The 16,639-nt window shown below is 39.7% G+C and overlaps 1 protein-coding gene and 1 pseudogene across 8 annotated transcripts in view; one reads left to right on the forward strand and one right to left on the reverse strand.

The window, feature by feature from the left end:
• Positions 1-1,011: 1,011 nt before the first annotated feature.
• Positions 1,012-16,639, forward strand: part of USP18 (ubiquitin specific peptidase 18) — a 75,681-nt gene continuing 60,053 nt past the window's right edge. For all 8 annotated transcript variants that reach the window (XM_049102497.1, XM_035706945.2, XM_035706950.2 and 5 more), the window contains exon 1: positions 1,012-1,180. The gene's annotated coding sequence lies outside the window, so the exon portion shown is untranslated. The remainder of the gene's footprint in view (positions 1,181-16,639) is intronic.
• Positions 12,858-14,783, reverse strand: LOC112668949 (meiosis-specific nuclear structural protein 1-like; annotated as a pseudogene).

Genomic DNA, 16,639 nt, shown 5'->3' on the forward strand with positions numbered 1-16,639 from the left:
CTAATTACCAGGATCCTAAAGTGTCAAAAAAAAAAAAAAAAAGACCCCTGTATTCTTGGACTTTCAGGCAAAGGGCAAGGACCGCAAGGACCGCAAGCACAGCACAGATCTTTATTTATTTTTTATTTTTTTATTTTTATAAATTTATTTTTTATTGGTGTTCAATTTGCCAGCATACAGAATAACACCCAGTGCTCATCCCGTCAAGTGCCCCCCTCAGCGCCCATCACCCAGTCCCCCCACCCCCGCCCTCCTCCCCTTCCACCACCCCTAGTTCATTTCCCAGAGTTAGGGGTCTTTATGTTCTGTCTCCCTTTCTGATATTTCCCACACATTTCTCCTCCCTTCCCCTCTATTCCCTTTCACTATTATCTATATTCCCCAAATGAATGAGACCATATAATGTTTGTCCTTCTCCCACTGACTTACTTCACTCAGCATAATACCCTCCAGGTCCATCCACGTCGAAGCAAATGGTGGGTATTGGTCGTTTCTAATGGCTGAGGAATATCCCATTGTATACATAGACCACATCCTCTTTATCCATCATCTTTCGATGGACACCGAGGCTCCTTCCACAGTCTGGCTGTTGTGGCCATTGCTGCTAGAAACATCGGGGGGCAGGTGTCCCGGCGTTTCACTGCATCTGCATCTCTGGGGTAAATCCCCAGCAGGGCAACCGCTGGGTCGCAGGGCAGGTCTATCTCTAGCTCTTCGAGGACCCTCAGCTTCCCAGAGTGGCTGCCCCAGGTCACGGTCCCACCAACAGCAGCACATCTTCCCAAGGGCACACGTGTGGCTCCCGGGGTCGCCTCAGCAGCCCCCCAGGACGGCGGTCGCCGGGTCCCCGAGCCCCCGGGGAGGGCGGGGCGTCCCGGGCGCGACGTGCCCCACACGCGGAGGCCGCCTGCGCAGCCCGCCCCTCGCTGAGTTTCGCTTTCGGTTCTGCGGGAAACGAAAGCTGCGCGGCCGCAGGGGGCGGGGCGGGGCGGGGCGGGGCGGGGCGGGCGGGGGCGCGGGCGCGGGCTCGAGCTGCGCCGGGAACGCAGGGCGCCGTCCGGCCGTGCGCTCCCAGCGGCGTCTTGGCGAGCTCGCTGCAGGCAAGAGCAGAGAAGGCTTTTTCGAGGCTCCCTAGCATCGAACTTCGAAGCGGACGTTTGGCTGTCTCGTGGAACTTGAGGCAAGTTGGGCGCTAAATTCTCATCCAGACAAGTCGTTAAAATTGTTCTGTAATTTGCCTTTTCCCTCTCAACAGTATACGATGGACCTCTTTTCATAGCAAAACATAGATACATCAACCTCATTTAGAAAAATTGGTACATGATACTTATTTAAACAATTCATAGACATTAGGTTGTTTCCAGTTTTTATTGGTATAGATGATGCAGCAGTGGATATCATTTTATGTACACATTCATGTGAATATACAAATATATTTGTGAAAAATTCCTAGAGGTGGAATTGCTCAGTCAGCGGGTGTATATATTGAGAAATTTGAAAGATTTTGTCAAAATGTGCAAATCAGAGTATTTTAATCTTGATCTTCCTCCAACCTCTTTGCCTTTTTTTTCCTGGAAGAGAACTAAATTTAGATCTATTGAAACATAAAACTTCATTCCATAACTCTTGAAAATATGGGTTTCAGAGTGTTGGAAAATTAAAGCAGTAGCTTTAACTGCATATTTTATAGCAGTGAGGTAGTTATACTTTGAAATTACTCCAGAAAAACAAAGCAGTTATTTTCTTAGTATTTTATTTAAAATTTTTAGAGGGGGGAAGGGGCATTGGAAGAGAGAGAGAAAATCTTAAGCGGGCTCCACCCTGAGTGCAGAGCCCAAGGGGGGGGGGGCTCAATCTCAGGACCCTGCAATCCTGACCTGAGCCAAGATCAAGACTCAGAGGCTTAACCAACTGAGCCACCTGGGTGCCCCTTAAATAAGACAAATGTTTAAAAACATTTCTTTATAGTGTTATGTGGTGGCAGAGTGAGGTGGGGAGGAGGTTTAGATCTAGATACCTAGGCTATCTAATGTGTTCATAGGAACAAAATAAGTAGGAGGGAGTAGGAGAGCAGTTCCATCTTGATTTATGGAGCACTATCAAAGAACTTTAAAAAAAGTTTTTTTTTTTCCTTTTTTCACTATTAATAATGTTGTGCTTTTGGCACTTTTACACAATGATGGGCTTGCAAAGGGGAAATACTTAACATGTACACAGCCTCAAAGAAGATAAATCCTAATGCCTTCCACATGAGTTGATTCTTTTGGAGAGAGTAGTCTCAAGATTCATTCCGTCTTATTTGGGATTTCATCTGGTGTGCTCTAAGCGGTGTACACAGCACATCACCACTACTCAAGAAGCAAAACACATGATTAAGGATAAGGCCTAAATTTGTTGTTGCCATGATGATTTGGATTTGGAAGACTGTGATATGGTTTGTATCATGTCATAGGCATGTTAATTTTGTTCCTTTTAGGCCATTTAAAGACAGTCAGTTTTCCTGACTGGAGAGCCTAGTTGTGGTGAAGAGCCCAGCCCAGGTAGAGACCCAGACCACTCAGTTTTCCTGCATCACATTTTTTTGATGTTTCTTGGAAGACTGATTGATTCTGTGGCCACAGTGATGGTGGACTTAGACCTGCTTCTATCATTCACATCTCCTACTTATTTTAAGGATAAAAATTTGAGGGAGGTTGGGGGCCAAATTAGTTTAGTTCTTTGAAACCAAAAAGCATTTAAAAAATAATGGACTGTATTTAGAGCAATTTGAGGTTCACAGCAAAGTTGAACAAAGTTGGGAGGTACAGAGTTCCCACAGATCATTCCCTCCCTCTGCCACATCGAGACCATTATTAACACCTGGCACCAGAGTGATACATTTGCTGCAATTAATGAGCCTACGGTGACACCATCATTATCACCAAAAGTTCATACTTTACAACATGGTTCACTCTTGGTGTCATATGGGTTTTGACAAATGTATAATGACGAGTATCTACCATTATAGTATCATACAGAATAATTTCACTGCCCTAAAAATCCTATGTTGGAGCAAACTTTTTGAGTCAGGGCTTGAGTTTAAAAATTCAGTTTCCTTGAAATAAAACCATCTTTTTTTCTCTGGTTGATGCTTCTTGCCACCTTCTTAGTTCAACCGCATGTTCTCTGATCACTCTGCCTTTATCCAACCTTCTTAGACCTCTAGGTTTCATTTTCCTTCCTTTTGTAGCCACACCTACCTGTTTCCCCTCTATGATCAGCTCTGACGATTGCCCTTTTGGAATCTGACCTGCCAGCTTACCCAAATGATACTCTTCACTGGGTTTTACTGCTATATTGGGCTGACATAAATAGTTTTGAGGGCTTAGTGGAGTATAGAACAATGTCTCTGGAAAACACAGGCTGGTCCTGTTCTACTCTGTTTCATCAGATTTCCCTCAGTGTGGTCTTAGAATCCTATTTCTTGCTCAAGGAATTGCCAGCTGCCATCATTTCTTTCTTAGTTTAAACCCTTCAGGATGAGCCTTATAAGACTATGAGACTATTTTTTATTTATTTAATTTATTAAGGGACTATTTATTTTTTAATATTTTTTATTTTTTTAAAAGATTTTATTTATTCACGAGACACACACACACAGACACAGAGGCAGAGACACAGGCAGAGGGGGAAGCAGGCTCCCTGTGGGGAGCCCAATGCGGAATTTGATCCCAGGACTTCGGGGCTACATCCTGAGCTGGAGGCAGATGCTCAACCATTGAGCCACCTAGGCGTCCCTTTAATTTTTTTTTTGTTTTGAGTAATCTCTGCACCCAACATGAGGCTTGAATTTACAACCCCAAGGTCAGGAGTCCCATGCTCTACTGACTGAGCCAGCCAGGTGAAGAGACTATTAAGACTGCTTATGACTGTTGAAAATAAATGCCAAGTAAAAGAGGTCATAATCTGGGTCATTTAACTTGATTTATTAATATATGCCAATTATATGTTTAGGTGTTTTCCAATTTCAGATTTTCACGTTTGCTTTACATTTTGTAAAAGAATTAAGAAAAAGAAATTCTAACAATTCTTCTCATTCTTAACTTGTTAATTTTTTGGAATTTGGAATAGGAACACTATTGCCAAAAAGTTCCTTTAAGAGATATTAAATCTGTCCCCTAAATGAATTATTGCTTATTTTAAAATTGCATATTAATTAATTACAAGAAGTTTGGAAATTAAGAGAAATAATTTTTTAAAAATGATTTGTAATCCCACCAGTGAGAATCACTTTTAATGACATTTTTGGCATATTTCATCCAGGCTTTCCTCTCTCTCTTAGTTCTATTTATGTTTAAAAAATTAAGTTAATACCATGTGATTTTTTTAATAATTTCTTTTTTATTCAGTGAAATATTAGTCATTTTCCCATCTTTCTTAGTCTAAAATGATTTTAATGTCACTATAGTATTTCATTTTATTAGTGTGTCATAATTTACTTAACTTTTATTGTTGAATTTTTTTTTTCTTTTGGCCAATGTAAGTAGTGCTTTAGCTCTTAGATTTGAAAGCATCCTTTTATTTTTTTTGTCAGTTGACAACAACAAAAAAATCCCCCTTTGAAATATCATCTAATGTTAATTAAGGAGGAACAAAAAGATATTTAAAAGAACAGACAAAATGGTAATAGAGTGATTTCACTCTCCTAAATGCTGCTTTTCCTCATCAGTGTTTCATTTTATTTGTAAAACGCGTAAGGAAAATAGGCCATAAAAATGAATCTCTTAAATAGATCTTTATATGTATCTCTGATTATTTTTTATTTATTAAGTTTTTATTTTAATTCCAGTATAATTGACATAGTGTTTTATATTACTTTCAGGTGTACAATATAGTGATTCAGTAATTCCATACATCATCCACTGCTCATCACAAACAAGTGCACTCCTTAATCCCCATCACCTATTCCACCCATCAACTATTTTCTTAATCAGTATTAATTGGTACTCTTTCAGCTACAAGTAACAGGAAGCTTTTCCTTTCTTCCTTTTATTTTTTTAAGAGTTTATTTATATATGTTCATGAGAGACAGAGAAAGGCAGAGATATAGGCGGAGGGAGAAGCAGGCTCCCCGCAGGAAGTCTGATGTAGGTCTCAGTCCTGGGACTCTGGGATCACGTCCATGAGCCAAAAGCAGACGCTCAACCACTGAGCCACCCCGGTGCCCCAGAAAGCTTTTTCAAAGTAATTTTATTTTATTTTTAAAGTTTTTGTTTATTTATTCATGAGAGACAGAGGCAGAACATAGGCCAAGAGAGAAGCACACTCCAGGGAGCCCGATGTGGAACTCTATCCCAAGACTACAGGATTATTCTCTGGGCTGAAGGCAACCACTGAGCTGCCCAGGCTTCCCGCAAAGCAATTTTAAAAACAGCTGAGGAGGGGCACCTGGTGGCTGAGTCAGTTAAGTGTTTGCCTTCAGCTCAAATCATGACCCTGGGGTCCTGAGATCGAGTCCTGGGTCAGGCTCCTTGCTCAGTGGGGAGTCTGCTGCTTCTTCTCCCTTTGGCCCTCCCCCTGCTTGTGTTGAAGTGTTCTTTCTCTCAAATGAATGAATTAATGAATGAATTAATGAATGAATAAAATGTTAACAAAACAAAAACCAAATCAGCAGAGAGCCTGAGTGGAGAAATTTGGTGGGGGGGCAGCTTGAGGGCTTCTCTTGGCCTCAGAATTCTGTCTCAGATTCTTTCCCATCTCTTGGTTCTGTTTCCTGTTAGTGGCTCTTCTTTGGCTGGTGGATTTTCTTTCTTTTGTAGGAAGGATGATCTGATTTATGTTTTCCCAGCTCAGAATGCCATCTGACAAGTCTAAGGGTTGATGATGATCAGCTCTGATTAGATCACATGACCATTGCTAAAACAGCCACTCAGGACACCATGAGGGCAGACCTGGATCATATTTGAGCCAGAGAGTGGGTGTGAGCAGTTGGGATGAGCTCTACCTAATCATCAAAGTATGAAAATGGAGATATTTTTTATTTTTATTTTTATTTTTTTATATGATAAATGTATTTTTTATTGGTGTTCAGTTTGCCCACATACAGAATAACACCCAGTGCTCATCCCCTCAAGTGCCCCCCTCAGTGCCCATCACCCATTCACCCCCACCCCCCACCCTCCTCCCCTTCCACCACCCCTAGTTCGTTTCCCAGAGTTAGGAGTCTTTATGTTCTGTCTCCCTTTTGGATATTTCCCACACATTTCTTCTCCCTTCCCTTATATTCCTTTTCACTATTATTTATATTCCCCAAATGAATGAGAACATATAATGTTTGTCCTTCTCCGATTGACTTACTTCACTCAGCATAATACCCTCCAGTTCCATCCACGTTGAAGCAAATGGTGGGTATTTGTCGTTTCTAATGGCTGAGGAATATTCCATTGTATACATAAACCACATCTTCTTTATCCATTCATCTTTTTTTTTTTTAAAAGAAAAGGTGATTTTGCTACCTAAAGGCGGGGCAGTGGGCTGGCAGAAATGACAGGTGTTGACTGATCATTGTTGAGGTTGTAATACATGTTGCCAAATTTGTGTCAAGGCTGGCTGTAGCAGCTTTTACTCCCAATGGCAGAGTGTGGAATACTTGTAAAATGGGTAAGTATGGAAAGTTGGTTGGTACCGCTAGACCTGCATCCAAAAGCTTTGTATCTTCCATATCTTTACAAATAAGCAACATGAGGTTTTCACTAATGACTTCCTTAAATGCAAGTAAAACAACCAGGAAATCATGCACTTTTAGAGAAACTAACACAGAACAATTTTCATGTAACTAATTAAAAGGTTGTCATCTGGCATTGAATCCTGTATGTCACTGGTCAACCCTTGACATCCTAAGCTTCTTTAGTACTTGCTGTCTAGAACATTTTCTAAAGCTTTAAGGCATATGTACATAGCCAGAAATCTTGTCGAACTGCAGATTCAATTCCATAGGCCTGAGTGGGGACTAACAAATGCTTTTTAATAGACTGCCAGAAAATGCTGATGTTGCTGGTCCGGAGACCTGCTTTTCTTTTCTCTTTAAAAAAATTTTAATTTAAATTCAATTTAGGGGAATCCCTGGGTGGCTTGGCAGTTTGGTGCCTGCCTTCGGCCCAGGGCGTGATCCTGGAGTCCCACATTGGGCTCCCTGCATGGAGCCTGCTTCTCCCTTTGCCTGTGTTTCTGTCTCTCTCTCTCTCTCTCTCTCTCTCTGTCTCTCATGAATAAATAGATAAATAAAAAATCTTTAAAAAATGAATTCAATTTAGTTAACAAATACTATATAATTAGTTTCAGTGGTAGAGGTTAGTGATTCATCAGTTGCTTATAACATCCAATGTTCATTACATTAAGTGCCCTCCTAATGCCTATGACCCAATTACCCCATCCTCCCCCACCTCCCCTCCAGCAGCCCTCAGTTTGTTTCCTATAGTTAAGAGTCTCTCATGTTTTTTTTCCCTTTCTGTTTTTATCTTATTTTTCCTTCCCTTCCCCAATGTTCATTTGTTCTATTTCTTAAATTCCACATATGAGTGAAATCAGATGGTATTTGTCTTTCTCTGACTGACTTATTTTGCTTAGCATAATACCCTCTAGTTCTATCCATGTTGATGTAAATGGTAAGTATTCATTTTTAGTGGCTGAGTAATATTCCATTATATATCTATATATCTATTTCTATTTCTATTTCTATATCATCTATCTCACTTCTTCTTTTTCCAGTCATCTGTTGATGGATATTTCAGCTCTTCCCATAGTTTGGCCATTGTAGACATTGTTGCTATAAACATTGTGGTGCATATGCACCTTCAAATCAATGTTTGTATCCTTTGGATAAATACCCAGTAGTACAATTGCTGGGTCAGAGGGTAGCTCTATTTTTAACTTTTTGAGGAACCTCCACACTGTTTTTCCAGAGTGGCTGCACCAGTTTGCATTCTCACCAACAGTGTAAGACGGTTCCCCTTCACATCCTTACCAACATCTGTTGTTTCCAGAGTTGTTCACTTTAGCTGTTCTGAGAGGCCTGAGGGGTATCTCACTGTGGTTTTGATATGTATTTCTCTGATGGGAAGTGATACGGAGCATTTTTCATGTGTCTGTTGGCCATGTGTAGGTCTGCTCTGGAGAAATATCTGTCCAGGTCTTCTGCCCATTTCTTGACTGTAATTTTTGTTTTTTGGGTGTTGAGTTTGATAAGTTCTTTATAGATTTTGGATACTAGCCCTTTGTCTGATTTGTCACTTGCAAATATCTTCTCCCATTCTGTAGGTTGCCTTTTAGTTTTTTCACCTGTTTCCTTTGTTGTGCTGAAGCTTTTTATCTTGACGAAGTCCCAATAGTTCATTTTTCCTTTTGTTTTTCTTGCCTTTAGACACATCTTCCAAAAAGTTGCTGCAGCTGAGGTCAAAAAGGTTGTTTCCTGTGTTCTCCTGTACGATTTTGATGGATTTCTATTTTACATTTAGATCTTTCATCCATTTTAAGTTTATTTTTGTGTATGGTGTAAGAAAGTGGTCCAGTTTCATTCTTCTGCATGTTGCCGTCCACTTTTCCCAACACCATTAGTTGAAGAGACTTTTTTTCCATTGGACATTCTTTCCTTCTCTGTTGAATATTACTTGACTATAGAGTTGAGGGTCCATTTCTGGGTTCTCTATTCTGTTTCATTGATCTATGTGTATGTGTTTGTGCCAGTACCACACTGTCTTGATGACCACAGCCTTGTAAAGTAGCTATATTATGATATGATATGATGTGATATGAGAACATTGTGATACCCAGGTTTGGTATTCTTTCTCACCATCGCTCTGGCTATTTGGAATCTTTTCTGGTTCTAAACAAATCTTAAGATTATTTGTGAAGGAAGCTCATGGTATTTTTTTTAAAGATTTATTTATTTATTTATTTATTTATTTATTTATTTATGATAGACATAGAGAGAGAGAGAGAGGCAGAGACACAGGAGGAGGGAGAAGCAGGCTCCATGCTGGGAGCCCGATGCAGGACTCGATCCTGGGACTCCAGGATCGCGCCCTGGGCCAAAGGCAGGCGCTAAACCGCTGAAGCTCATGGTATTTTGATAGGGATTGCATTGAATGTGTAAATTGCTCTGGGTAGCATAGACATTTTCACAATATTTATTCTTCCAATCCGTGAGCATAAAGTGTTTTCCATTTCTTTGTATCTTCAATTTATTTCATAAGCTTTTTGTAGTTTTTAGAGTATAGATCCTTTACCTCTTTGGTTAGGTTTATTCCTGGGTGTCTTACAGATTTTGGCACAATTGAAAATGGGATCGATTCCTTAATTTCTCTTTCTTTAGCCTCATTGTTAGTGTACAGAAATGCAATTGATTTCTGTGCTTTGATTTTATATCCTGCCACATTGCTGAATTGCTGTAAGAGTTCTAGCAATTTTAGGGTAGAGTCTTTTGGGTTCTCCATACACAGCATCTTGTCACCTCTGAAGAGTCAGAGTTTAACTTCTTCTTTGCCATTTGGACATACCGTTTATTGCTTTTTGTTGTCTGACGCTGAGGAAGGACTTCTAGTACTATGTTGAACAACAGTGGTGAGAGTGCACATCCCTGTTGTGTTCCTGACCTTAGGGAAAAAGGTCTCAGTTTTTCCCTATTGAGAATGATACTCGCTGTGGGCTTTTCATATGGCTTTTAAGGTATTGAGGTATGTTCTCTCTATCCCTACACTTTGAAGAGTTTTTCATCAGGAATGGATGCTATATTTGTCAAATGCTTTTTCTGCATCGAGAGGATTATATGGTTCTTGTCTTCTATTAATGTGATCTATCATATTGATTGATTTGTGAATTTTGAACCACTTTTGCAATCCAGAAATAAATCCCACTTGGTCTTGGTGAATAATCCTTTTAATGTACTGTTGGATCCTATTGGCTAATATCTTGGTGAGTATATATATATATTTTTTTAATAATAAATTTATTTTTTTATTGGTGTTCAGTTTGTCAACATACAGAATAACACCCAGTGCTCATTCCGTCAAGTGCCCCCCTCAGTGCCCGTCACCCATTCACCCCCACCCCCCACCTCCTCCCCATCCACCACCCCTAGTTTGTTTCCCAGAGTTAGGAGTCTTTATGTTCTGTCTTCCTTTCTGATATTTCCTACCCATTTCTTCTCCCTTCCCTTCTATTCCCTTTCACTATTATTTATATTCCCCAAATGAATGAGACCATATAATGTTTGTCCTTCTCCGATTGACTTATTTCACTCAGCATAATACCCCCCAGTTCCATCCACGTTGAAGCAAATGGTGGGTATTTGTCATTTCTAATGGCTGAGTAGTATTCCATTGTATACATAAACCACATCTTCTTTATCCATTTTTCTTTCGATGGACACCGAGGCTCCTTCCAGTTTGGTTATTGTGGACATTGCTGCTATGAACATCGGGGTGCAGGTGTCCTGGCGTTTCATTACATCTGTATCTTTGGGGTAAATCCCCAACAGTGCAATTGCTGGGTCGTAGAGCAGGTCTATTTTTAACATTTTGAGGAACCTCCACACAGTTTTCCAGAGTGGCTGCACCATTTCACATTCCCACCAACAGTGTAAGAGGGTTCCCTTTTCTCCGCATCCTCTTCTTGGTGAGTATTTTGACATCCATGTTAATCAGGGACATTGGTATCTAATTTTCCTTTTTGATAGGGTCTTTTAAAAAATTTATTTATTCATGAGAGACATAGAGAGAGAGGCAGAGACACAGGCAGAGGGAGAAGCAGACTCCCTGCAGGGAGCCCGAAATGGGACTTGATCCTGGGTCCCCAGGATCCCACCCTGGGCCAAAGGTGGCGACACTAAACCGCTGAGTCACCAAGGCTGCCTTTGATAGGGTTTATTTATTTATTTATTTATTTATTTATTTATTTATTTATTATTTTTAAGTTGGCTTTGCTTTTATTTTATTTTTTTTTATAAATGTATTTTTTATTGGTGTTCAATTTGCCAACATATAGAATAACACCCAGTGTTCATCCCGTCAGGCGCCCACCTCAGTGTCTGTCACCCAGTCACCCCCACCCCCGCCAACCTCCCCTTCCACCACCCCTAGTTCGTTTTGATAGGGTCTTTTAAAAAATTATTTCAAATATGTTTGTTGGAATTCGAGTACACATTTCAACAGAGCTTATAATTTGATAGCATATTTATACACACACCTTTATCAATTTCCTATTGTTCTGTGGTCTACTCTTAATACTAAAACAATATTGATCTGTTATAGACGCAGATACATATTGAAGCTGCCAAGATGGTGTCTTTCACTGAAGAGGAATTTATCAAGACACTTGAATGGGGAAATTCATAAATGATCTACTTTATAATTAAAGTATACAGACTAAGGTCTGGGCAGCCCAGGTGGCTCAGCGATGTAGCGCCGCCTTTAGCCCAGGGCATGATCCTGGAGACCTGGGATCGAGTCCCATGTCGGGCTCCTTGCATGGAGCCTGCTTCTGCCTCTGCCTGTGTCTCTGCCTCTCTCTCTCTCTCATGAATAAATAAATAAAATCTTAAAAAAAAGTATACAGACTAAGGTCTGTATAACTATGTGACCCATATACATTTTATTTAAAGTTATAATGATTTATTTTTACTCTTTATAAGTAAGGAAGATAGTTGGTGAAAAGCAAATGAAATCAAAGCAACTCTGGAGAAATCCCTGTTTAGATTTAGGGGATACAGAATTGACATGTAATTATTAAAGGAAATATTTTGTAAAATAATAAGAATTTACTTTTGGTTCTTTCTTGTGACCCACCTGCCCTTTATGTTCTAGATATTCAGCTTTAGTTCATAAATGATAGTTTGTGTGATAGAAATTCTGTTAAGTTCTTATTGACAATAAAGCCCTTTGAAATTCCTCAGTCTTAACATTCTCTTTCTTTATAGTATAAAGAAAAAGATACTTTGGCCAAATATGGGAAGTAAGGTTCCTTTTTTTTTTTTTTTTTTTTTAGCATGTTGAGTTTCTTTTCTTTTTTTTTTTTTTTGTATATTTTTTTATTGGAGTTTGATTTGCCAACATATAGCATAACACCCAGTGCTCATCCCACCAAGTGTCCCCCCCCAGTGCCCATCACCCAGTCACCCCCACCCCCCGCCCACCTCCCTTTCTACCACCCCTAGTTCATTTCCCAGAGTTAGGTGTCTCTCATGTTCTGTTACCCTCTCTGATATTTCCCACTCATTTTCTCTCCTTTCCCCTTTATTCCAGGAGTAAGGTTCCTAAAACACAAATACTTATGGAGCTATAGTCTGAATGAAGATGCAGGAGAAGCTCTAAGCAGCACAAGTTGTATGGAGAAATTAGTTTCCTGGGTTTGGTCCATAATGTATTTTTATATATGGAGGTTGTGATGTGGTATGGAACTCAGATCTTCAAATTATCAGTACAAGAGTTTGACTAAAATCAATTTTGCAGCTAAAAATATTCTGTAATTTTTAAAATCAGAAAGCAAATATTTTCTTATAATTGTTTACAAATCATGAATTACAGAGATGCTTTTAGAAAATCCAAATAGATTACATTTCAGTGATAGTGAATCCATAAAACGAAAGTTATAGTGACATCTAGCGGTAAAAACAATCCATGTTTTACCAATTTTTTGTGTGTTTTTTTATTGGAGTTCGATTTGCCAACATATAGCATAACACCCAGTGCTCATCCCGTCAAGTGCCCCGCTCAGTGCAGGGAACCTGACGTGGGACTTGATCCCGGGTCTCCAGGATCATGCCCTGGGCCAAAGGCGGGGCTAAATTGCTGAGCTACCCAGGCTGCCACCAAATCTTGATGGTATCACTTGTCTTCACAAATTCCATTCCTTTTTCTAAATTCTTCACCAAGCATATTGATATCATTCTCTTTTTTATTTTTATTTATTTTATTTATTTTTTTTTCATTCTCTTTTTTAAATACCCCTGAAGGGAGATATCCTAGTAATTTTGTAGCATGTTCTCTAAGAAGTTTTAGTCTTCTTTAATAATTCCATTAATGCATCCTTGTCTTCTTTGCTACAACTGCAATTCTTCCAGTTCATGTTGTTTGTAAGGGACTGGTTGTGACGTTCTTCAGTGAGTTTTTTCACAGACCTCCTATGTTCTAGTTGCTTCATTCTTTATTTCTGAGCATTCATCAGTTCTATCTGATCATCCTCAGCAAGCTTAGCAAGCATAGCCTTTCAAAAAGTTTACTCTTCCTTTTTGGCAGCCTGGAGAACTAGTTCCTTCATGGCCATTTATTCTATAAAATTTTGCTTCAACTTCTTTTGCTTTCTCAATTTCTCTTCTGCTTTCTCTTTTAGTTTCATCTTATGTATTTCAGCTTGTTCTTTCTGGTATAATTCTTGTCTCACTTGTTCCAAATCTTCACGTTGCCACAGCATGTCTTCCAGTTTCTGAGTCAGCATATTCTGAAGCTGTAGCCTTTTTCCCTCGTTTTCTTGAACTTTTGCCATCCAATCTTCTTTCTTTCTTTTTTTAATTTATTTTTATTTATTTTTATTTTTTTAATTCTTGTTTATTTATGATAGTCATACACAGAGAGAGGCAGAGACACAGGCAGAGGGAGAAGCAGGCTCCATGCACCGGGAGCCCGACGTGGGATTTGATCCCGGGTCTCCAGGACCGCGCCCTGGGCCAAAGGCAGGCGCTAAACCGCGGCGCCATCCAGGGATCCCTCTTTTTTTTTTATTTTTTTATTTTTTTTAGATTTTATTTATTAATTCATGAGAGACAGACATAGGGAGAGAGAGGCAGAGACACAGGCAGAGGGAGAAGCGGGCCCCATGCAGGGAGCCCAATATGGGACTTGATCCCAGGTCTCCAGGATCAGGCCGTGGGCTGAAAGCAGCGCTAAACCGCTGAGCCACCCGGGCTGAGCCACCCGGGCTGCCCATCCGATCTTCTTCACTTTGTTGCTGCATGTTGGCAAATTCTATGATTTTTCTGTTTTTTTCTTCCATCTCATCACACTTCTTCCTTCTTCTTTCTGAAACTCTTCTATGTACCTTTGAGTTACATTCATTTTGTCTAACTTTTGTTGTCTTTCCAATTGATCTTCTTCATAGATTTTCCAAACAATTTCATCAATCATGAGTGTCTCTTTCAGGAACTGCTCATACACTTCCTGCTTTCTCTTTTCTTGTTCTTCAAGTTGTTTCTCTAAGGCCAGATAATACCGTGTTTTTACTTTATTTCTTTTGTCCTCTGCAGCAGTCTCTTCCTTTATTGTTCTCTTATGTTATTCCATCATGGTTTTGGCTATTTCAGCACACTGTTTCATTTGCTCATATTTAATGGTATCCTTCTCTGCAATCTGAGCTGCCCTTTCTTTATTCATGTAAGCTGCTTTTAATTTTTTCTTCAATTCTCTGAGCTTAATACTGTTTTCTCTTGTCGCCTCATCTTTTTATCTGTTAGACTATCATGTTTTAGTTTTGCCAATTTCATAGCCAATTTTTCTTCTTGTTCAAGCTGGAGTTCCTCAGTCTTTTGTTTTCTTCTGCCTTTTGAATGGCCTCTTCCATATCCAACTCAAATTGTTCATTCTGTAATAATCTGAGGAATCTTTGTGCTCCACGCAGTCATTATTTTCATTCTGCATCACCTGGCCCCTGACATTATTCTATATCTTTCTTAGTGATTACAATTGTTTGCAGTGATTTATATCTACTGATTTCTGATGCCTTTCACTGAAGCTCAAAGTTTACCTTCTAGAAGCCATCCTGGCAGAGGAAAATTCCCCTCTCGGGCTCTAGTGGCCACCATCTCCCACTGCAAAAGCTGTGGTGGACCTCCTTTTTGGTAGGGTCTTTGTTTGGTTTTGAGGCCAGAGTAACACTGGCCTCAAAGAACAAGTTTGGAAGTTTTCTTTCCATTTCTATATTTTGAAATAGCCTCCATAGAATAGGTATTAGTTGTTCTTTAAATGTTTGGTGGAATTCCTTTGGGAAGCTATCTGGCCCTGGACTCTTGTTTCTTGGGAGGTTTTTGATGACTGCTTCAATTTCCTTGATGGTTATTGGTCTGTTCAGGTTGTCTATTTCTTCCTGTTTCAGTTTTGGTAATTTGTAGGTTTCCAAGAATGCATCCATTTCTTCCCATTCCTGCCTAATTTGTTGGCATATAGTTACTCATAATACGTTTAAAAAATTTTTGTATTTCCTTGGTGTTGGTTGTGATCTCTCCTCTTTCATTCGTGATTTTATTAATTTGAGTCTTTTTTTCTCTTTAATAAGTCTGGGTAGGGGTTTATCTATCTAATTAATTCTTTCAGTGAACCAGCTCCTACTTTCATTGATCTGTTCTACTGTTCTTCTGGTCTCTATTTCCTTGAGTTCTGCTCAATCTTTATTATCTCTCTTCTTCTGCTTGGTTGAGGCTTTATTTGCTGCGCCACCCAGGGATCCCCCAATAATGTATTATTATTTATGTGTTTCTTTACTTTGGTTATTAATTGGCTGATATGATTGGCTGCTCCCATATTAGGAGCGTAAATCTTTATAATTGTTAGGTGTTCTTGTTGGATAGACCCTGTAAGTATGATATAGTATCCTTCTTCATCTATTACTACAGTCTTTGATTTAAAAACTAATTTAGGGATCCCTGGATAGCTCGGTGGTTTAGCACCTGCCTTCGGCTCAGGGTGTGATCCTGAAGTCCCAGGATCAAGTCCCACATCGAGCTCCCTGCATGGAGCCCGCTTCTCCCAATGCCTGTGTCTCTGCCTCTCTCTCTCTCTCTCTCTCTCTCTCTCTCTCTGTCTCTCATGAATAAATAAATAAAATCTTTAAAAAAATAAAATAAAATAAAAACTAATTTATCTGATGTGAGGATTACTACCTCAGCTTTCTTTTGAGGTCCATTTGCATGGTAAATGGTTCTCCACTCCCTCATTTTCAGTCTGAAGGTGTCTTGAGGTCTAAAATGAGTTTTTTGAGATACCATAAAGATGAGTCTTGCTTTTTCATCCAATCTGATATCCTGTGTCTTTTGACCGGAGCATTTGGCCCATTCAAATTTATTGTAACTATTGAAAGATAGGAATTTAGAGCCATTGTATTACCTGTACAGTCCCTGTTTCTGCAGACTGTCTCTGTTTCTTTGGGCTCCCTCTTCACTTACAGGATCCCCCTTCATATTTCTTACAGAGCTGGGTTGGTAGTCACATATTCTTTCGGTTTCTGTCTGTCCTGAAAGCTCTTTTCTCTCCTTCCACTAGGAATGACAAACTTGCTGGTTAAAGTATTCTTTGCTCCATATTTTTCTCATTTAGTGCCCTGAATATATCATGCCAGCCCTTTCTGTCCTGACAGGTCTGTGAGGATAGGTCTTCTGTCAATCTAATATTTTTCCTCGTATATTAAGAGTCTCTTGTCTTGAGTTGCTTTCAGGATTTTCTCTTTATCTGAAATTTGCAAGCTTCACTATTATGTCTGGGTGTTGATCAATTTTTGTTGGTTTTGGGAGATGTCCTCTCTAGCTCTTGGAAGTGAATGCCTGTTTCCTTCTCCAGATTGGGGAAGTTCTCATCTGTGATTTGCTCAAATATACCTTCTGGTCCTCTTTCTCTCTGCAGCC

This window comes from Canis lupus, chromosome 27 (assembly GCF_003254725.2).
Source record: "Canis lupus dingo isolate Sandy chromosome 27, ASM325472v2, whole genome shotgun sequence".
Taxonomy (NCBI): Eukaryota; Metazoa; Chordata; class Mammalia; order Carnivora; family Canidae; genus Canis; species Canis lupus.